Source organism: Lichenostomus cassidix, unplaced genomic scaffold, assembly GCF_008360975.1.
Source record: "Lichenostomus cassidix isolate B80296 unplaced genomic scaffold, HeHo_3.0 HiC_scaffold_49, whole genome shotgun sequence".
NCBI lineage: Eukaryota > Metazoa > Chordata > Aves > Passeriformes > Meliphagidae > Lichenostomus > Lichenostomus cassidix.
The window spans coordinates 5,515-21,287 of NW_028147800.1; the positions used below are offsets into that span (position 1 = coordinate 5,515).

General features: G+C 65.3%; 42 non-coding genes and 4 pseudogenes across 42 annotated transcripts; all 46 read left to right on the plus strand.

Moving 5' to 3' along the window:
* Window positions 1-274: 274 nt before the first annotated feature.
* Window positions 275-393, plus strand: LOC146420677 (5S ribosomal RNA). Its single transcript, XR_014849055.1, has one exon. It is a non-coding gene; the product is annotated as a 5S ribosomal RNA (ribosomal RNA).
* A 220-nt stretch (window positions 394-613) lies between these two features.
* On the plus strand, window positions 614-732 carry LOC146420678 (5S ribosomal RNA). Its single transcript, XR_014849013.1, has one exon. It is a non-coding gene; the product is annotated as a 5S ribosomal RNA (ribosomal RNA).
* A 220-nt stretch (window positions 733-952) lies between these two features.
* LOC146420679 (5S ribosomal RNA) lies at window positions 953-1,071 on the plus strand. Its single transcript, XR_014849006.1, has one exon. It is a non-coding gene; the product is annotated as a 5S ribosomal RNA (ribosomal RNA).
* A 220-nt stretch (window positions 1,072-1,291) lies between these two features.
* Window positions 1,292-1,410, plus strand: LOC146420680 (5S ribosomal RNA). Its single transcript, XR_014849002.1, has one exon. It is a non-coding gene; the product is annotated as a 5S ribosomal RNA (ribosomal RNA).
* Window positions 1,411-1,630: 220 nt separating this feature from the next.
* LOC146420681 (5S ribosomal RNA) lies at window positions 1,631-1,749 on the plus strand. Its single transcript, XR_014848964.1, has one exon. It is a non-coding gene; the product is annotated as a 5S ribosomal RNA (ribosomal RNA).
* A 220-nt stretch (window positions 1,750-1,969) lies between these two features.
* Window positions 1,970-2,088, plus strand: LOC146420682 (5S ribosomal RNA). The gene has a single exon (XR_014849004.1). It is a non-coding gene; the product is annotated as a 5S ribosomal RNA (ribosomal RNA).
* Window positions 2,089-2,308: 220 nt separating this feature from the next.
* LOC146420683 (5S ribosomal RNA) lies at window positions 2,309-2,427 on the plus strand. Its single transcript, XR_014848953.1, has one exon. It is a non-coding gene; the product is annotated as a 5S ribosomal RNA (ribosomal RNA).
* A 220-nt stretch (window positions 2,428-2,647) lies between these two features.
* Window positions 2,648-2,766, plus strand: LOC146420684 (5S ribosomal RNA). The gene has a single exon (XR_014849063.1). It is a non-coding gene; the product is annotated as a 5S ribosomal RNA (ribosomal RNA).
* Window positions 2,767-2,986: 220 nt separating this feature from the next.
* On the plus strand, window positions 2,987-3,105 carry LOC146420685 (5S ribosomal RNA). Its single transcript, XR_014849064.1, has one exon. It is a non-coding gene; the product is annotated as a 5S ribosomal RNA (ribosomal RNA).
* Window positions 3,106-3,325: 220 nt separating this feature from the next.
* Window positions 3,326-3,444, plus strand: LOC146420686 (5S ribosomal RNA). Its single transcript, XR_014849019.1, has one exon. It is a non-coding gene; the product is annotated as a 5S ribosomal RNA (ribosomal RNA).
* Window positions 3,445-3,664: 220 nt separating this feature from the next.
* On the plus strand, window positions 3,665-3,783 carry LOC146420687 (5S ribosomal RNA). Its single transcript, XR_014848962.1, has one exon. It is a non-coding gene; the product is annotated as a 5S ribosomal RNA (ribosomal RNA).
* A 220-nt stretch (window positions 3,784-4,003) lies between these two features.
* Window positions 4,004-4,122, plus strand: LOC146420688 (5S ribosomal RNA). The gene has a single exon (XR_014849007.1). It is a non-coding gene; the product is annotated as a 5S ribosomal RNA (ribosomal RNA).
* Window positions 4,123-4,342: 220 nt separating this feature from the next.
* LOC146420689 (5S ribosomal RNA) lies at window positions 4,343-4,461 on the plus strand. The gene has a single exon (XR_014848965.1). It is a non-coding gene; the product is annotated as a 5S ribosomal RNA (ribosomal RNA).
* Window positions 4,462-4,681: 220 nt separating this feature from the next.
* Window positions 4,682-4,800, plus strand: LOC146420690 (5S ribosomal RNA). The gene has a single exon (XR_014848972.1). It is a non-coding gene; the product is annotated as a 5S ribosomal RNA (ribosomal RNA).
* Window positions 4,801-5,020: 220 nt separating this feature from the next.
* Window positions 5,021-5,139, plus strand: LOC146420691 (5S ribosomal RNA). Its single transcript, XR_014848977.1, has one exon. It is a non-coding gene; the product is annotated as a 5S ribosomal RNA (ribosomal RNA).
* Window positions 5,140-5,359: 220 nt separating this feature from the next.
* On the plus strand, window positions 5,360-5,478 carry LOC146420692 (5S ribosomal RNA). The gene has a single exon (XR_014848954.1). It is a non-coding gene; the product is annotated as a 5S ribosomal RNA (ribosomal RNA).
* Window positions 5,479-5,698: 220 nt separating this feature from the next.
* On the plus strand, window positions 5,699-5,817 carry LOC146420693 (5S ribosomal RNA). Its single transcript, XR_014849010.1, has one exon. It is a non-coding gene; the product is annotated as a 5S ribosomal RNA (ribosomal RNA).
* A 220-nt stretch (window positions 5,818-6,037) lies between these two features.
* On the plus strand, window positions 6,038-6,156 carry LOC146420694 (5S ribosomal RNA). The gene has a single exon (XR_014849018.1). It is a non-coding gene; the product is annotated as a 5S ribosomal RNA (ribosomal RNA).
* Window positions 6,157-6,376: 220 nt separating this feature from the next.
* LOC146420695 (5S ribosomal RNA) lies at window positions 6,377-6,495 on the plus strand. Its single transcript, XR_014849054.1, has one exon. It is a non-coding gene; the product is annotated as a 5S ribosomal RNA (ribosomal RNA).
* A 220-nt stretch (window positions 6,496-6,715) lies between these two features.
* LOC146420696 (5S ribosomal RNA) lies at window positions 6,716-6,834 on the plus strand. The gene has a single exon (XR_014848955.1). It is a non-coding gene; the product is annotated as a 5S ribosomal RNA (ribosomal RNA).
* A 220-nt stretch (window positions 6,835-7,054) lies between these two features.
* Window positions 7,055-7,173, plus strand: LOC146420697 (5S ribosomal RNA). The gene has a single exon (XR_014848993.1). It is a non-coding gene; the product is annotated as a 5S ribosomal RNA (ribosomal RNA).
* A 220-nt stretch (window positions 7,174-7,393) lies between these two features.
* On the plus strand, window positions 7,394-7,512 carry LOC146420698 (5S ribosomal RNA). Its single transcript, XR_014849049.1, has one exon. It is a non-coding gene; the product is annotated as a 5S ribosomal RNA (ribosomal RNA).
* A 220-nt stretch (window positions 7,513-7,732) lies between these two features.
* Window positions 7,733-7,851, plus strand: LOC146420699 (5S ribosomal RNA). Its single transcript, XR_014849008.1, has one exon. It is a non-coding gene; the product is annotated as a 5S ribosomal RNA (ribosomal RNA).
* Window positions 7,852-8,071: 220 nt separating this feature from the next.
* LOC146420700 (5S ribosomal RNA) lies at window positions 8,072-8,190 on the plus strand. The gene has a single exon (XR_014849026.1). It is a non-coding gene; the product is annotated as a 5S ribosomal RNA (ribosomal RNA).
* A 220-nt stretch (window positions 8,191-8,410) lies between these two features.
* On the plus strand, window positions 8,411-8,529 carry LOC146420701 (5S ribosomal RNA). The gene has a single exon (XR_014849058.1). It is a non-coding gene; the product is annotated as a 5S ribosomal RNA (ribosomal RNA).
* A 220-nt stretch (window positions 8,530-8,749) lies between these two features.
* Window positions 8,750-8,868, plus strand: LOC146420702 (5S ribosomal RNA). Its single transcript, XR_014848966.1, has one exon. It is a non-coding gene; the product is annotated as a 5S ribosomal RNA (ribosomal RNA).
* A 220-nt stretch (window positions 8,869-9,088) lies between these two features.
* Window positions 9,089-9,207, plus strand: LOC146420703 (5S ribosomal RNA; annotated as a pseudogene).
* A 222-nt stretch (window positions 9,208-9,429) lies between these two features.
* LOC146420704 (5S ribosomal RNA) lies at window positions 9,430-9,548 on the plus strand (annotated as a pseudogene).
* Window positions 9,549-9,768: 220 nt separating this feature from the next.
* Window positions 9,769-9,887, plus strand: LOC146420705 (5S ribosomal RNA). The gene has a single exon (XR_014849037.1). It is a non-coding gene; the product is annotated as a 5S ribosomal RNA (ribosomal RNA).
* A 220-nt stretch (window positions 9,888-10,107) lies between these two features.
* On the plus strand, window positions 10,108-10,226 carry LOC146420706 (5S ribosomal RNA). The gene has a single exon (XR_014849048.1). It is a non-coding gene; the product is annotated as a 5S ribosomal RNA (ribosomal RNA).
* A 220-nt stretch (window positions 10,227-10,446) lies between these two features.
* On the plus strand, window positions 10,447-10,565 carry LOC146420707 (5S ribosomal RNA). Its single transcript, XR_014848994.1, has one exon. It is a non-coding gene; the product is annotated as a 5S ribosomal RNA (ribosomal RNA).
* A 219-nt stretch (window positions 10,566-10,784) lies between these two features.
* Window positions 10,785-10,903, plus strand: LOC146420708 (5S ribosomal RNA; annotated as a pseudogene).
* Window positions 10,904-11,123: 220 nt separating this feature from the next.
* LOC146420709 (5S ribosomal RNA) lies at window positions 11,124-11,242 on the plus strand. Its single transcript, XR_014848978.1, has one exon. It is a non-coding gene; the product is annotated as a 5S ribosomal RNA (ribosomal RNA).
* A 220-nt stretch (window positions 11,243-11,462) lies between these two features.
* Window positions 11,463-11,581, plus strand: LOC146420710 (5S ribosomal RNA). The gene has a single exon (XR_014848973.1). It is a non-coding gene; the product is annotated as a 5S ribosomal RNA (ribosomal RNA).
* A 220-nt stretch (window positions 11,582-11,801) lies between these two features.
* On the plus strand, window positions 11,802-11,920 carry LOC146420711 (5S ribosomal RNA). The gene has a single exon (XR_014849011.1). It is a non-coding gene; the product is annotated as a 5S ribosomal RNA (ribosomal RNA).
* A 222-nt stretch (window positions 11,921-12,142) lies between these two features.
* Window positions 12,143-12,261, plus strand: LOC146420712 (5S ribosomal RNA; annotated as a pseudogene).
* Window positions 12,262-12,481: 220 nt separating this feature from the next.
* On the plus strand, window positions 12,482-12,600 carry LOC146420713 (5S ribosomal RNA). Its single transcript, XR_014849059.1, has one exon. It is a non-coding gene; the product is annotated as a 5S ribosomal RNA (ribosomal RNA).
* A 220-nt stretch (window positions 12,601-12,820) lies between these two features.
* Window positions 12,821-12,939, plus strand: LOC146420714 (5S ribosomal RNA). The gene has a single exon (XR_014848959.1). It is a non-coding gene; the product is annotated as a 5S ribosomal RNA (ribosomal RNA).
* Window positions 12,940-13,159: 220 nt separating this feature from the next.
* On the plus strand, window positions 13,160-13,278 carry LOC146420715 (5S ribosomal RNA). Its single transcript, XR_014848979.1, has one exon. It is a non-coding gene; the product is annotated as a 5S ribosomal RNA (ribosomal RNA).
* Window positions 13,279-13,498: 220 nt separating this feature from the next.
* Window positions 13,499-13,617, plus strand: LOC146420716 (5S ribosomal RNA). Its single transcript, XR_014848970.1, has one exon. It is a non-coding gene; the product is annotated as a 5S ribosomal RNA (ribosomal RNA).
* Window positions 13,618-13,837: 220 nt separating this feature from the next.
* On the plus strand, window positions 13,838-13,956 carry LOC146420717 (5S ribosomal RNA). The gene has a single exon (XR_014848995.1). It is a non-coding gene; the product is annotated as a 5S ribosomal RNA (ribosomal RNA).
* Window positions 13,957-14,176: 220 nt separating this feature from the next.
* On the plus strand, window positions 14,177-14,295 carry LOC146420718 (5S ribosomal RNA). Its single transcript, XR_014848981.1, has one exon. It is a non-coding gene; the product is annotated as a 5S ribosomal RNA (ribosomal RNA).
* Window positions 14,296-14,515: 220 nt separating this feature from the next.
* On the plus strand, window positions 14,516-14,634 carry LOC146420719 (5S ribosomal RNA). The gene has a single exon (XR_014848992.1). It is a non-coding gene; the product is annotated as a 5S ribosomal RNA (ribosomal RNA).
* A 220-nt stretch (window positions 14,635-14,854) lies between these two features.
* LOC146420720 (5S ribosomal RNA) lies at window positions 14,855-14,973 on the plus strand. The gene has a single exon (XR_014848980.1). It is a non-coding gene; the product is annotated as a 5S ribosomal RNA (ribosomal RNA).
* Window positions 14,974-15,193: 220 nt separating this feature from the next.
* Window positions 15,194-15,312, plus strand: LOC146420721 (5S ribosomal RNA). Its single transcript, XR_014848956.1, has one exon. It is a non-coding gene; the product is annotated as a 5S ribosomal RNA (ribosomal RNA).
* Window positions 15,313-15,532: 220 nt separating this feature from the next.
* Window positions 15,533-15,651, plus strand: LOC146420722 (5S ribosomal RNA). Its single transcript, XR_014849016.1, has one exon. It is a non-coding gene; the product is annotated as a 5S ribosomal RNA (ribosomal RNA).
* Window positions 15,652-15,773: the final 122 nt, after the last annotated feature.

Genomic DNA, 15,773 nt, shown 5'->3' on the forward strand with positions numbered 1-15,773 from the left:
CAACGAAAAGTACTTGAATGGGAGACCGCCTGGGAATACCGGGTGCTGTAGGCTCTCTTCGAGGAGCGCCACCCCCTGGGGACCGGGAGCTCCGTTTTTTATCGGGCGGCAGCATTGAGGGGCAGGAGGACGCCAGAGCCCGCGAGCCGAGTGGTCCTCGGGCAGTAGGGTCACGGGCAGCCCAGGCGACTGGCCGGTGGGCCTGTGGCGCTGCGGGACGTGGCGGGGAGGTTGCCTCTGCACGCTGAAGAGCGGTGATCTGGGGCTCAGGGGTGCCTACGGCCATACCACCCTGAGAACGCCCGATCTCGTCTGATCTCGGAAGCTAAGCAGGGTCGGGCCCGGTTAGTACTTGGATGGGAGACCGCCTGGGAATACTGGGTGCTGTAGGCCCTTTTTGCAGCACGCTGGCCCCTGGGGACTGGGCGCCTCGTTTTTTATTGGGCGGCAGCATCGAGGGGCAGGAGGACGCCAGAGCCCGCGAGCCGAGTGGTCCTCGGGCACTCGGGTCTGGGGCAGCCGGGGTGACTGGCTGGTGGGCCTGTGACGCTGCGGGACGTGGCGGGGAGGTTGCCGCTGCACGCTGAAGGGCGGTGATGTGGAGCTCTTGGCTGCCTACGGCCATACCACCCTGAGAACGCCCGATCTCGTCTGATCTCGGAAGATAAGCCGGGTCGGGCCCAGTTAGTACTTGGATGGGAGACTGCCTGGGAATACCGGGTGCTGTAGGCCTTTTTTGCAGCACGCTGGCCCCAGGGGACCGGGCGCCTCGTTTTTTATCGGGCCGCAGCATTGAGGGGCAGGACGGCTCTAGACCTTGTGAGCCGCGTGGCCGTTGAGCAGTAGGGTGGCTTGCAGCCCTTGTGGCCATCCGGTGAAACCGTGGCTCTGCGGGGCACGGCACGGACGTTGCCCCTGCGCGCTGGAGAGCAGTGCTCTGGGGCTCAGGTGTGCCTTCTGCCATACCACCCTGAGAATGCCCGATCTCGTCTGATCTCGGAAGCTAAGCAGGGTCGGGCCCGGTTAGTACTTGGATGGGAGACCGCCTGGGAATACCGGGTGCTGTAGGCCCTTTTTGCAGCACGCTGGCCCCTGGGGACTGGGCGCCTCGTTTTTTATCGGGCGGCAGCGTCGAGGGGCAGGAGGACGCCAGAGCCCGTGAGCCGAGTGGTCCTCGGGCAGTAGGGACGCGGGCAGCCCAGGCGACCGGCCGGTGGGCCTGTAACGCTGTGGGATGTGGCGGGGAGGTTGCCTCTGAGCGCTGAAGAGCGGTGATCTGGGGCTCAGGAGTGCCTACGGCCATACCACCCTGGGAACGCCCGATCTTGTCTGATCTCGAAAGCTAAGCAGGGTCGGGCCCGGTTAGTACTTGGATGGGAGACCGCCTGGGAATACCGGGTGCTGTAGGCCCTTTTTGCAGCACGCTGGCCCCTGGGGACTGGGCGCCTCGTTTTTTATCGGGCGGCAGCATCGAGGGGCAGGAGGACGCCAGAGACCGCGCGCCGAGTGGTCGTCGGGTACTCGGGTCTCGGGCAGCCCGGGCGACTGGCTGGTAGGCCTGTAACGCTGCGGGACGTGGCGGGGAGGTTGCCTCTGCACGCTGAAGAGCGGTGATCTGGGGCTCAGGGGTGCCTACGGCCATACCACCCTGAGAACGCCCGATCTCGTCTGATCTCGAAAGCTAAGCAGGGTCGGGCCCGGTTAGTACTTGGATGGGAGACCGCCTGGGAATACCGGGTGCTGTAGGCCTTTCTTGCAGCACGCTGGCCCCAGGGGACCGGGCGCCTCGTTTTTTATCGGGCCGCAGCATTGAGGGGCAGGAGGGCTCTAGACCTTGTGAGCCGCGTGGCCGTTGGGCAGTAGGGTGGCTTGCAGCCCTTGTGGCCATCTGGTGAAACCGTGGCTCTGCGGGGCACGGCACGGAGGCTGCCACTGCGCGCTGGAGAGCGGTCCTCTGGGTCTCTGGGTTGCCTACGGCCATACCACTCTGAGAATGCCCGATCTCGTCTGATCTCAGAAGCTAAGCAGGGTCGGGCCCGGTTAGTACTTGGATGGGAGACCGCCTGGGAATACCGGGTGCTGTAGGCCCTTTTTGCAGCACGTTGGCCCCTGGGGACCGGGTGCCTCGTTTTTTATCGGGCGGCAGCATCGAGGGGCAGGAGGACGCCAGATCCCGCGAGCCGAGTGGTGCTCGGGCACTCGGGTCTCGGGCAGCCGGGGCGACTGGCCGGTGGGCCTGTGACACTGCGGGACGTGGCGGGGAGGTTGCCTCTGCACGCTGAAGAGCGGTGATCTGGGGCTCAGGGGTGCCTACGGCCATACCACCCTGAGAACGCCCGATCTCGTCTGATCTCGGAAGCTAAGCAGGGTCGGGCCCGGTTAGTACTTGGATGGGAGACCGCCTGGGAATACCGGGTGCTGTAGGCCCTTTTTGCAGCACGCTGGCCCCTGGGGACCGGGCGCCTCGTTTTTTATCGGGCCGCAGCATCGAGGGGCAGGAGGACGCCAGAGCCCGTGAGCCGAGTGGTCCTCGGGCAGTAGGGTCGCGGGCAGCCCAGGCGACCGGCCGGCGGGCATGTGGCGCTGCGGGACGTGGCAGGGAGGTTGCCTCTGCATGCTGAAGAGCGGTGATCTGGGGCTCAGGGGTGCCTACGGCCATACCACCCTGAGGATGCCCGATCTCATCTGATCTCGGAAGCTAAGCAGGGTCGGGCCCGGTTAGTACTTGGATGGGAGACCGCCTGGGAATACCGGGTGCTGTAGGCTCTTTTTGCAGCACGTTGGCCCCTGGGGACTGGGCGCCTCGTTTTTTATCGGGCGGCAGCATCGAGGGGCAGGAGGACGCCAGAGCCCGTGAGCCGAGTGGTCCTCGGGCAGTAGGGACGCCGGCAGCCCAGGCGACCGGCCGGTGGGCCTGTGACGCTGCGGGACGTGGCGGGGAGGTTGCCGCTGCACGCTGAAGGGCGGTGATGTGGAGCTCTTGGCTGCCTACGGCCATACCACCCTGAGAACGCCCGATCTCGTCTGATCTCGGAAGCTAAGCCGGGTCGGGCCCGGTTAGTACTTGGATGGGAGACCGCCTGGGAATACCGGGTGCTGTAGGCCTTTCTTGCAGCACGCTGGCCCCAGGGGACCAGGCGCCTCGTTTTTTATCGGGCCGCAGCATTGAGGGGCAGGAGGGCTCTAGACCTTGTGAGCCGCGTGGCCGTTGAGCAGTAGGGTGGCTTGCAGCCCTTGTGGCCATCCGGTGAAACCGTGGCTCTGTGAGGCACGGCACGGAGGTTGCCCCTGCGCGCTGGAGAGCAGTGCTCTGGGGCTCAGGAGTGCCTTCTGCCATACCACCCTGGGAACGCCCGATCTCGTCTGATCTCGGAAACTAAGCAGGGTCGGGCCCGGTTAGTACTTGGATGGGAGACCGCCTGGGAATACCGGGTGCTGTAGGCCCTTTTTGCAGTACGCTGGCCCCTGGGGACTGGGCGCCTCGTTTTTTATTGGGCGGCAGCATCGAGGGGCAGGAGGACGCCAGAGACCGCGCGCCGAGTGGTCGTCGGGCACTCGGGTCTCGGGCAGCCCTGGCGACCGGCCGGTGTGCCTGTAACGCTGCGGGACGTGGCGGGGAGGTTGCCTCTGCACGCTGAAGAGCGGTGATCTGGGGCTCAGGGGTGCCTACGGCCATACCAACCTGAGAACGCCCGATCTCGTCTGATCTCGGAAGCTAAGCAGGGTCGGGCCCGGTTAGTACTTGGATGGGAGACCGCCTGGGAATACCGGGTGCTGTAGGCTCTTTTTGCAGCACGTTGGCCCCTGGGGACTGGGCGCCTCGTTTTATATCGGGCGGCAGCATCGAGGGGCAGGAGGACGCCAGAGCCCGTGAGCCGAGTGGTCCTCGGGCACTCGGGTCTCGGGCAGCCCGGGCGACTGGCTGGTAGGCCTGTAATGCTGCGGGACGTGGTGGGGAGGTTGCCTCTGCACGCTGAAGAGCGGTGATCTTGGGCTCAGGGGTGTCTACGGCCATACCACCCTGAGAAGGCCCGATCTCGTCTGATCTCGAAAGCTAAGCAGGGTCGGGCCCGGTTAGTACTTGGATGGGAGACCGCCTGGGAATACCGGGTGCTGTAGGCCGTTTTTGCAGCACGTTGGCCCCTGGGGACTGGGCGCCTCGTTTTTTATCGGGCGGCAGCATCGAGGGGCAGGAGGACGCCAGATCCCGCGAGCCGAGCGGTCCTCGGGCACTCGGGTCTCGGGCAGCCGGGGCGACTGGCCGGTGGGCCTGTGACGCTGCGGGACGTGGCGGGGAGGTTGCCTCTGCACGCTGAAGAGCGGTGATCTGGGGCTCAGGGGTGCCTACGGCCATACCACCCTGAGAACGCCCGATCTCGTCTGATCTCGGAAGCTAAGCACGGTCGGGCCCGGTTAGTACTTGGATGGGAGACCGCCTGGGAATACCGGGTGCTGTAGGCCTTTTTTGCAGCACGCTGGCCCCAGGGGACCGGGCGCCTCGTTTTTTATCGGGCGGCAGCATCGAGGGGCAGGAGGACGCCAGATCCCGCGAGCCGAGCGGTCCTCGGGCACTCGGGTCTCGGGCAGCCGGGGCGACTGGCCGGTGGGCCTGTGACGCTGCGGGACGTGGCGGGGAGGTTGCTGCTGTACGCTGAAGGGCGGTGATGTGGAGCTCTTGGCTGCCTACGGCCATACCACCCTGAGAACGCCCGATCTCGTCTGATCTCGGAAGCTAAGCAGGGTCGGGCCCGGTTAGTACTTGGATGGGAGACCGCCTGGGAATACCGGGTTCTGTAGGCCTTTTTTGCAGCACGCTGGCCCCCGGGGACCGGGTGCCTCGTTTTTTATCGGGCCGCAGCATTGAGGGGCAGGAGGGCTCTAGACCTTGTGAGCCGCGTGGCCGTTGGGCAGTCGGGTGGCTTGCAGCCCTTGTGGCCATCTGGTGAAACCGTGGCTCTGCGGGGCACGGCACGGAGCCTGCCACTGCGCGCTGGAGAGCAGTCCTCTAGGTCTCTGGGTTGCCTACGGCCATACCACTCTGAGAATGCCCGATCTCGTCTGATCTCGGAAGCTAAGCAGGGTCGGGCCCGGTTAGTACTTGGATGGGAGACTGCCTGGGAATACCGGGTGCTGTAGGCCGTTTTTGCAGCACGTTGGCCCCTGGGGACTGGGCGCCTCGTTTTTTATCGGGCGGCAGCATTGAGGGGCAGGAGGACGCCAGATCCCGCGAGCCGAGCGGTCCTCGGGTACTCGGGTCTCGGGCAGCCGGGGCGACTGGCCAGTGGGCCTGTGACGCTGCGGGACGTGGCGGGGAGGTTGCCTCTGCACGCTGAAGGGCGGTGATGTGGAGCTCTTGGCTGCCTACGGCCATACCACCCTGAGAACGCCCGATCTCGTCTGATCTCGGAAGCTAAGCCGGGTCGGGCCCGGTTAGTACTTGGATGGGAGACCGCCTGGGAATACCGGGTGCTGTAGGCCTTTCTTGCAGCACGCTGGCCCCAGGGGACCAGACACCTCGTTTTTTATCGGGCCGCAGCATTGAGGGGCAGGAGGGCTCTAGACCTTGTGAGCCGCGTGGCCGTTGAGCAGTAGGGTGGCTTGCAGCCCTTGTGGCCATCCGGTGAAACCGTGGCTCTGTGGGGCACGGCACGGAGGTTGCCCCTGCGCGCTGGAGAGCAGTGCTCTGGGGCTCAGGAGTGCCTTCTGCCATACCACCCTGGGAACGCCCGATCTCGTCTGATCTCGGAAGCTAAGCAGGGTCGGGCCCGGTTAGTACTTGGATGGGAGACCGCCTGGGAATACCGGGTGCTGTAGGATGTTTTTTCGGCAAGCTGTCCCCTGGGGGCCGGGCGTCTCGTTTTATATCGGGCAGAAGCATCAGGGCACCAGAGGGTTCTAGAGCTTGTGAGCCGAGGAGCCTTTGGGCAGTATGGTCGCGGGCAGCCAATGTGGCTGTCCGGTGGAACCGTGGCTCTGTGGGGCAGGGCACGGAGGCTGCCACTGCGCGCTGGAGAGCGGTGCTCTGGGTCTCTGGGTTGCCTTCTGCCATACCACTCTGAGAATGCCCGATCTCGTCTGATCTCGGAAGCTAAGCAGGGTCGGGCCCGGTTAGTACTTGGATGGGAGACCGCCTGGGAATACCGGGTGCTGTAGGCCCTTTTTGCAGCACGCTGGCCCCTGGGGACCGGGCGCCTCGTTTTTTATCGGGCGGCAGCATCGAGGGGCAGGAGGACGCCAGAGCCCGTGAGCCGAGTGGTCCTCGGGCACTCGGGTCTCGGGCAGCCCGGGTGACCGGCCGGTGTGCCTGTGGCGCGGCGGGACGTGGCAGGGAGGTTGCCTCTGCACGCTGAAGAGCGGTGATCTGGGGCTCAGGAGTGCCTACGGCCATACCACCCTGAGAATGCCCGATCTCGTCTGATCTCGGAAGCTAAGCAGGGTCGGGCCCGGTTAGTACTTGGATGGGAGACCGCCTGGGAATACCGGGTGCTGTAGGCTCTTTTTGCAGCACGTTGGCCCCTGGGGACTGGGCGCCTCGTTTTTTATCGGGCGGCAGCATCGAGGGGCAGGAGGACGCCAGAGCCCGTGAGCCGAGTGGTCCTCGGGCAGTAGGGACGCCGGCAGCCCAGGCGACCGGCCGGTGGGCCTGTGACGCTGCGGGACGTGGCGGGGAGGTTGCCGCTGCACGCTGAAGGGCGGTGATGTGGAGCTCTTGGCTGCCTACGGCCATACCACCCTGAGAACGCCCGATCTCGTCTGATCTCGGAAGCTAAGCCGGGTCGGGCCCGGTTAGTACTTGGATGGGAGACCGCCTGGGAATACCGGGTGCTGTAGGCCTTTCTTGCAGCACGCTGGCCCCAGGGGACCAGGCGCCTCGTTTTTTATCGGGCCGCAGCATTGAGGGGCAGGAGGGCTCTAGACCTTGTGAGCCGCGTGGCCGTTGAGCAGTAGGGTGGCTTGCAGCCCTTGTGGCCATCCGGTGAAACCGTGGCTCTGTGAGGCACGGCACGGAGGTTGCCCCTGCGCGCTGGAGAGCAGTGCTCTGGGGCTCAGGAGTGCCTTCTGCCATACCACCCTGGGAACGCCCGATCTCGTCTGATCTCGGAAGCTAAGCAGGGTCGGGCCCGGTTAGTACTTGGATGGGAGACCGCCTGGGAATACCGGGTGCTGTAGGCCCTTTTTGCAGCACGCTGGCCCCTGGGGACTGGGCGCCTCGTTTTTTATTGGGCGGCAGCATCGAGGGGCAGGAGGACGCCAGAGACCGCGCGCCGAGTGGTCGTCGGGCACTCGGGTCTCGGGCAGCCCGGGCGACCGGCCGGTGTGCCTGTAACGCTGCGGGACGTGGCGGGGAGGTTGCCTCTGCACGCTGAAGAGCGGTGATCTGGGGCTCAGGGGTGCCTACGGCCATACCACCCTGAGAACGCCCGATCTCGTCTGATCTCGGAAGCTAAGCAGGGTCGGGCCCGGTTAGTACTTGGATGGGAGACCGCCTGGGAATACCGGGTGCTGTAGGCTCTTTTTGCAGCACGTTGGCCCCTGGGGACTGGGCGCCTCGTTTTATATCGGGCGGCAGCATCGAGGGGCAGGAGGACGCCAGAGCCCGTGAGCCGAGTGGTCCTCGGGCACTCGGGTCTCGGGCAGCCCGGGCGACTGGCTGGTAGGCCTGTAATGCTGCGGGACGTGGTGGGGAGGTTGCCTCTGCACGCTGAAGAGCGGTGATCTTGGGCTCAGGGGTGTCTACGGCCATACCACCCTGAGAAGGCCCGATCTCGTCTGATCTCGAAAGCTAAGCAGGGTCGGGCCCGGTTAGTACTTGGATGGGAGACCGCCTGGGAATACCGGGTGCTGTAGGCCGTTTTTGCAGCACGCTGGCCCCTGGGGACTGGGCGCCTCGTTTTTTATCGGGCGGCAGCATCGAGGGGCAGGAGGACGCCAGATCCCGCGAGCCGAGCGGTCCTCGGGCACTCGGGTCTCGGGCAGCCGGGGCGACTGGCCGGTGGGCCTGTGACGCTGCGGGACGTGGCGGGGAGGTTGCCTCTGCACGCTGAAGGGCGGTGATCTGGGGCTCAGGGGTGCCTACGGCCATACCACCCTGAGAACGCCCGATCTCGTCTGATCTCGGAAGCTAAGCAGGGTCGGGCCCGGTTAGTACTTGGATGGGAGACCGCCTGGGAATACCGGGTGCTGTAGGCCTTTTTTGCAGCACGCTGGCCCCAGGGGACCGGGCGCCTCGTTTTTTATCGGGCGGCAGCATTGAGGGGCAGGAGGACGCCAGATCCCGCGAGCCGAGCGGTCCTCGGGCACTCGGGTCTCGGGCAGCCGGGGCGACTGGCCGGTGGGCCTGTGACGCTGCGGGACGTGGCGGGGAGGTTGCCGCTGTACGCTGAAGGGCGGTGATGTGGAGCTCTTGGCTGCCTACGGCCATACCACCCTTGGAACGCCCGATCTCGTCTGATCTCGGAAGCTAAGCAGGGTCGGGCCCGGTTAGTACTTGGATGGGAGACCGCCTGGGAATACCGGGTGCTGTAGGCCTTTTTTGCAGCACGCTGGCCCCAGGGGACCGGGCGCCTCGTTTTTTATCGGGCCGCAGCATTGAGGGGCAGGAGGGCTCTAGACCTTGTGAGCCGCGTGGCCGTTGGGCAGTAGGGTGGCTTGCAGCCCCTGTGGCCATCTGGTGAAACCGTGGCTCTGGTGGGCACGGCACGGAGGCTGCCACTGCGCGCTGGAGAGCGGTCCTCTGGGTCTCTGGGTTGCCTACGGCCATACCACTCTGAGAATGCCCGATCTCGTCTGATCTCGGAAGCTAAGCAGGGTCGGGCCCGGTTAGTACTTGGATGGGAGACCGCCTGGGAATACCGGGTGCTGTAGGCCTTTTTTGCAGCACGCTGGCCCCAGGGGACCGGGCGCCTCGTTTTTTATCGGGCCGCAGCATTGAGGGGCAGGAGGGCTCTAGACCTTGTGAGCCGCGTGGCCGTTGAGCAGTAGGGTGGCTTGCAGCCCTTGTGGCCATCCGGTGAAACCGTGGCTCTGTGGGGCACGGCACGGAGTTTGCCCCTGCGCGCTGGAGAGCAGTGCTCTGGGGCTCAGGAGTGCCTTCTGCCATACCACCCTGGGAACGCCCGATCTTGTCTGATCTCGGAAGCTAAGCAGGGTCGGGCCCGGTTAGTACTTGGATGGGAGACTGCCTGGGAATACCGGGTGCTGTAGGATGTTTTTTCGGCAAGCTGTCCCCTGGGGGCCGGGCGTCTCGTTTTATATCGGGCAGAAGCATTGAGGGGCACCAGAGGGTTCTAGAGCTTGTGAGCCGAGGAGCCTTTGGGCAGTATGGTCGCGGGCAGCCAATGTGGCTGTCCGGTGGAACCGTGGCTCTGTGGGGCAGGGCACGGAGGCTGCCACTGCGCGCTGGAGAGCGGTGCTCTGGGTCTCTGGGTTGCCTTCTGCCATACCACTCTGAGAATGCCCGATCTCGTCTGATCTCGGAAGCTAAGCAGGGTCGGGCCCGGTTAGTACTTGGATGGGAGACTGCCTGGGAATACCGGGTGCTGTAGGCTCTTTTTGCAGCACGTTGGCCCCTGGGGACTGGGCGCCTCGTTTTTTATCGGGCTGCAGCATCGAGGGGCAGGAGGACGCCAGAGCCTGTGAGCCGAGTGGTCCTCGGGCAGTAGGGACGCGGGCAGCCCAGGCGACCGGCCAGTGGGCCTGTGGCGCCGAGGGACGTGGCGGGGAGATTGCCTCTGAGCGCTGAAGAGCAGTGATCTGGGGCTCAGGAGTGCCTACGGCCATACCACCCTGAGAACGCCCGATCTCGTCTGATCTCGGAAGCTAAGCAGGGTCGGGCCCGGTTAGTACTTGGATGGGAGACCGCCTGGGAATACCGGGTGCTGTAGGCCTTTTTTGCAGCACGCTGGCCCCTGGGGACCGGGCGCCTCGTTTTTTATCGGGCGGCAGCATCGAGGGGCAGGAGGACGCCAGATCCCGCGAGCCGAGCGGTCCTCGGGCACTCGGGTCTCGGGCAGCCGGGGCGACTGGCCGGTGGGCCTGTGACGCTGCGGGACGTGGCGGGGAGGTTGCCTCTGCACGCTGAAGGGCGGTGATGTGGAGCTCTTGGCTGCCTACGGCCATACCACCCTGAGAACGCCCGATCTCGTCTGATCTCGGAAGCTAAGCAGGGTCGGGCCCGGTTAGTACTTGGATGGGAGACCGCCTGGGAATACCGGGTGCTGTAGGCCTTTTTTGCAGCACGCTGGCCCCAGGGGACCGGGCGCCTCGTTTTTTATCGGGCCGCAGCATTGAGGGGCAGGAGGGCTCTAGACCTTGTGAGCCGCGTGGCCGTTGGGCAGTAGGGTGGCTTGCAGCCCTTGTGGCCATCCGGTGAAACCGTGGCTCTGTGGGGCACGGCACGGAGGTTGCCCCTGCGCGCTGGAGAGCAGTGCTCTGGGGCTCAGGAGTGCCTTCTGCCATACCACCCTGGGAACGCCCGATCTCGTCTGATCTCGGAAGCTAAGCAGGGTCGGGCCCGGTTAGTACTTGGATGGGAGACCGCCTGGGAATACCGGGTGCTGTAGGCCCTTTTTGCAGCACGCTGGCCCCTGGGGACTGGGCGCCTCGTTTTTTTTGGGCGGCAGCATCGAGGGGCAGGATGACGCCAGAGCCCGCGAGCCGAGTGGTCCTCGGGCACTCGGGTCTCGGGCAGCCCGGGCGACTGGCTGGTAGGCCTTTAACGCTGCGGGACGTGGCGGGGAGGTTGCCTCTGCACGCTGAAGAGCGGTGATCTTGGGCTCAGGGGTGTCTACGGCCATAGCACCCTGAGAACGCCCAATCTCGTCTGATCTCGAAAGCTAAGCAGGGTCGGGCCCGGTTAGTACTTGGATGGGAGACCGCCTGGGAATACCGGGTGCTGTAGGCCTTTTTTGCAGCACGCTGGCCCCAGGGGACCGGGCGCCTCGTTTTTTATCGGGCCGCAGCATTGAGGGGCAGGAGGGCTCTAGACCTTGTGAGCCGCGTGGCCGTTGGGCAGTCGGGTGGCTTGCAGCCCTTGTGGCCATCTGGTGAAACCGTGGCTCTGCGGGGCACGGCACGGAGGCTGCCACTGCGCGCTGGAGAGCGGTCCTCTGGGTCTCTGGGTTGCCTACGGCCATACCACTCTGAGAATGCCCGATCTCGTCTGATCTCGGAAGCTAAGCAGGGTCGGGCCCGGTTAGTACTTGGATGGGAGACTGCCTGGGAATACCGGGTGCTGTAGGCCGTTTTTGCAGCACGTTGGCCCCTGGGGACTGGGCGCCTCGTTTTTTATCGGGCGGCAGCATCGAGGGGCAGGAGGACGCCAGATCCCGCGAGCCGAGCGGTCCTCGGGTACTCGGGTCTCGGGCAGCCGGGGCGACTGGCCAGTGGGCCTGTGACGCTGCGGGACGTGGCGGGGAGGTTGCCTCTGCACGCTGAAGGGCGGTGATGTGGAGCTCTTGGCTGCCTATGGCCATACCACCCTGAGAACGCCCGATCTCGTCTGATCTCGGAAGCTAAGCCGGGTCGGGCCCGGTTAGTACTTGGATGGGAGACCGCCTGGGAATACCGGGTGCTGTAGGCCTTTCTTGCAGCACGCTGGCCCCAGGGGACCGGGCGCCTCGTTTTTTATCGGGCCGCAGCATTGAGGGGCAGGAGGGCTCTAGACCTTGTGAGCCGCGTGGCCGTTGAGCAGTAGGGTGGCTTGCAGCCCTTGTGGCCATCCGGTGAAACCGTGGCTCTGTGGGGCACGGCACGGAGGTTGCCCCTGCGCGCTGGAGAGCAGTGCTCTGGGGCTCAGGAGTGCCTTCTGCCATACCACCCTGGGAACGCCCGATCTCGTCTGATCTCGGAAGCTAAGCAGGGTCGGGCCCGGTTAGTACTTGGATGGGAGACCGCCTGGGAATACCGGGTGCTGTAGGATGTTTTTTCGGCAAGCTGTCCCCTGGGGGCCGGGCGTCTCGTTTTATATCGGGCAGAAGCATTGAGGGGCACCAGAGGGTTCTAGAGCTTGTGAGCCGAGGAGCCTTTGGGCAGTATGGTCGCGGGCAGCCAATGTGGCTGTCCGGTGGAACCGTGGCTCTGTGGGGCAGGGCACGGAGGCTGCCACTGCGCGCTGGAGAGCGGTGCTCTGGGTCTCTGGGTTGCCTTCTGCCATACCACTCTGAGAATGCCCGATCTCGTCTGATCTCGGAAGCTAAGCAGGGTCGGGCCCGGTTAGTACTTGGATGGGAGACTGCCTGGGAATACCGGGTGCTGTAGGCTCTTTTTGCAGCACGTTGGCCCCTGGGGACTGGGCGCCTCGTTTTTTATCGGGCTGCAGCATCGAGGGGCAGGAGGACGCCAGAGCCTGTGAGCCGAGTGGTCCTCGGGCAGTAGGGACGCGGGCAGCCCAGGCGACCGGCCAGTGGGCCTGTGGCGCCGAGGGACGTGGCGGGGAGATTGCCTCTGAGCGCTGAAGAGCAGTGATCTGGGGCTCAGGAGTGCCTACGGCCATACCACCCTGAGAACGCCCGATCTCGTCTGATCTCGGAAGCTAAGCAGGGTCGGGCCCGGTTAGTACTTGGATGGGAGACCGCCTGGGAATACCGGGTGCTGTAGGCCTTTTTTGCAGCACGCTGGCCCCAGGGGACCGGGCGCCTCGTTTTTTATCGGGCGGCAGCATCGAGGGGCAGGAGGACGCCAGATCCCGCGAGCCGAGCGGTCCTCGGGCACTCGGGTCTCGGGCAGCCGGGGCGACTGGCCGGTGGGCCTGTGACGCTGCGGGACGTGGCGGGGAGGTTGCCGCTGTACGCTGAAGGGCGGTGATGTGGAGCTCTTGGCTGCCTACGGCCATACCACCCTGAGAACGCCCGATCTCGTCTGATCTCGGAAGCTAAGCAGGGTCGGGCCCGGTTAGTACTTGGATGGGAGACCGCCTGGGAATACCGGGTGCTGTAGGCCTTTTTTGCAGCACGCTGGCCCCCGGGGACCGGGCGCCTCGTTTTTTATCGGGCCGCAGCATTGAGGGGCAGGAGGGCTCTAGACCTTGTGAGCCGCGTGGCCGTTGGGCAGTAGGGTGGCTTGCAGCCCTTGTGGCCATCTGGTGAAACCGTGGCTCTGCGGGGCACGGCACGGAGGCTGCCACTGCGCGCTGGAGAGCGGTCCTCTGGGTCTCTGGGTTGCCTACGGCCATACCACTCTGAGAATGCCCGATCTCGTCTGATCTCGGAAGCTAAGCAGGGTCGGGCCCGGTTAGTACTTGGATGGGAGACTGCCTGGGAATACCGGGTGCTGTAGGCCGTTTTTGCAGCACGTTGGCCCCTGGGGACTGGGCGCCTCGTTTTTTATCGGGCGGCAGCATCGAGGGGCAGGAGGACGCCAGATCCCGCGAGCCGAGCGGTCCTCGGGCACTCGGGTCTCGGGCAGCCGGGGCGACTGGCCGGTGGGCCTGTGACGCTGCGGGACGTGGCTGGGAGGTTGCCGCTGCACGCTGAAGGGCGGTGATGTGGAGCTCTTGGCTGCCTACGGCCATACCACCCTGAGAACGCCCGATCTCGTCTGATCTCGGAAGCTAAGCAGGGTCGGGCCCGGTTAGTACTTGGATGGGAGACCGCCTGGGAATACCGGGTGCTGTAGGCCTTTTTTGCAGCACGCTGGCCCCAGGGGACCGGGCGCCTCGTTTTTTATCGGGCCGCAGCATTGAGGGGCAGGAGGGCTCTAGACCTTGTGAGCCGCGTGGCCGTTGAGCAGTAGGGTGGCTTGCAGCCCTTGTGGCCATCCGGTGAAACCGTGGCTCTGTGGGGCACGGCACGGAGGTTGCCCCTGCGCGCTGGAGAGCAGTGCTCTGGGGCTCAGGAGTGCCTTCTGCCATACCACCCTGGGAACGCCCGATCTCGTCTGATCTCGGAAGCTAAGCAGGGTCGGGCCCGGTTAGTACTTGGATGGGAGACCGCCTGGGAATACCGGGTGCTGTAGGCCCTTTTTGCAGCACGCTGGCCCCTGGGGACTGGGCGCCTCGTTTTTTATTGGGCGGCAGCATCGAGGGGCAGGAGGACGCCAGAGCCCGTGAGCCGAGTGGTCCTCGGGCACTCGGGTCTCGGGCAGCCCAGGCGACCGGCCGGTGGGCCTGTAACGCTGCGGGACGTGGCGGGGAGGTTGCCTCTGCACGCTGAAGAGCGGTGATCTGGGGCTCAGGGGTGCCTACGGCCATACCACCCTGAGAACGCCCGATCTCGTCTGATCTCGGAAGCTAAGCAGGGTCGGGCCCGGTTAGTACTTGGATGGGAGACCGCCTGGGAATACCGGGTGCTGTAGGCCCTTTTTGCAGCACGCTGGCCCCTGGGGACTGGGCGCCTCGTTTTTTATCGGGCGGCAGCATCGAGGGGCAGGAGGACGCCAGAGCCCGCGAGCCGAGTGGTCCTCGGGCACTCGGGTCTCGGGCAGCCCAGGCGACCGGCCGGTGGGCCTGTGACGCTGCGGGACGTGGCGGGGAGGTTGCCGCTGCACGCTGAAGAGCGGTGATGTGGAGCTCTTGGCTGCCTACGGCCATACCACCCTGAGAACGCCCGATCTCGTCTGATCTCGGAAGCTAAGCAGGGTCGGGCCCGGTTAGTACTTGGATGGGAGACCGCCTGGGAATACCGGGTGCTGTAGGCCTTTTTTGCAGCACGCTGGCCCCAGGGGACCGGGCGCCTCGTTTTTTATCGGGCCGCAGCATTGAGGGGCAGGAGGGCTCTAGACCTTGTGAGCCGCGTGGCCGTTGGGCAGTAGGGTGGCTTGCAGCCCTTGTGGCCATCTGGTGAAACCGTGGCTCTGCGGGGCACGGCACGGAGGCTGCCACTGCGCGCTGGAGAGCGGTCCTCTGGGTCTCTGGGTTGCCTACGGCCATACCACTCTGAGAATGCCCGATCTCGTCTGATCTCGGAAGCTAAGCAGGGTCGGGCCCGGTTAGTACTTGGATGGGAGACTGCCTGGGAATACCGGGTGCTGTAGGCCGTTTTTGCAGCACGTTGGCCCCTGGGGACTGGGCGCCTCGTTTTTTATCGGGCGGCAGCATCGAGGGGCAGGAGGACGCCAGATCCCGCGAGCCGAGCGGTCCTCGGGTACTCGGGTCTCGGGCAGCCGGGGCGACTGGCCAGTGGGCCTGTGACGCTGCGGGACGTGGCGGGGAGGTTGCCTCTGCACGCTGAAGGGCGGTGATGTGGAGCTCTTGGCTGCCTACGGCCATACCACCCTGAGAACGCCCGATCTCGTCTGATCTCGGAAGCTAAGCCGGGTCGGGCCCGGTTAGTACTTGGATGGGAGACCGCCTGGGAATACCGGGTGCTGTAGGCCTTTCTTGCAGCACGCTGGCCCCAGGGGACCAGACACCTCGTTTTTTATCGGGCCGCAGCATTGAGGGGCAGGTGGGCTCTAGACCTTGTGAGCCGCGTGGCCGTTGAGCAGTAGGGTGGCTTGCAGCCCTTGTGGCCATCCGGTGAAACCGTGGCTCTGTGGGGCACGGCACGGAGGTTGCCCCTGCGCGCTGGAGAGCAGTGCTCTGGGGCTCAGGAGTGCCTTCTGCCATACCACCCTGGGAACGCCCGACCTCGTCTGATCTCGGAAGCTAAGCAGGGTCGGGCCCGGTTAGTACTTGGATGGGAGACCGCCTGGGAATACCGGGTGCTGTAGGCCCTTTTTGCAGCACGCTGGCCCCTGGGGACTGGGCGCCTCGTTTTTTATTGGGCGGCAGCATCGAGGGGCAGGAGGACGCCAGAGACCGCGCGCCGAGTGGTCGTCGGGCACTCGGGTCTCGG